Here is a 429-nt window from a genome sequence, read left to right on the forward strand (position 1 = left end):
GAGAGTAGGCGAGGCAGAAGGGCAGGGGAAGGTGGTGATGATGGTGATGGTGATGGTGATGATAGGTACTTGCATTAGTGTGTCTAGGAGGAGGAGGAGGAGGAGGAGGAGGAGGAGGAGGAGGAGGAGGAGGAGGAGGAACGATTGATTAGACAGTGGTTTTGAGTTAGTTTGAATTAATATGTGTGATTTTTTTTATCAATCTTTGTGATAAATAAGAATGTAAAAGAAAATGTGGCTTATCTCTTAAAACTTCTTATTGAATAGACGCTTATGAATTCACTACGTTGCATGTTGTATTAGTGACTCAGTAGACAAACCGAATGAAAATGGGAAAGAAATAATGGAGGTCCTTATCTAATCACGTGGTATTGTTGCATAAACCCCTTCAGTACTGGGACGTCGAGTTGTGTACGATTAGACCATTTT

This window comes from Portunus trituberculatus, chromosome 18 (assembly GCF_017591435.1).
Source record: "Portunus trituberculatus isolate SZX2019 chromosome 18, ASM1759143v1, whole genome shotgun sequence".
Taxonomy (NCBI): Eukaryota; Metazoa; Arthropoda; class Malacostraca; order Decapoda; family Portunidae; genus Portunus; species Portunus trituberculatus.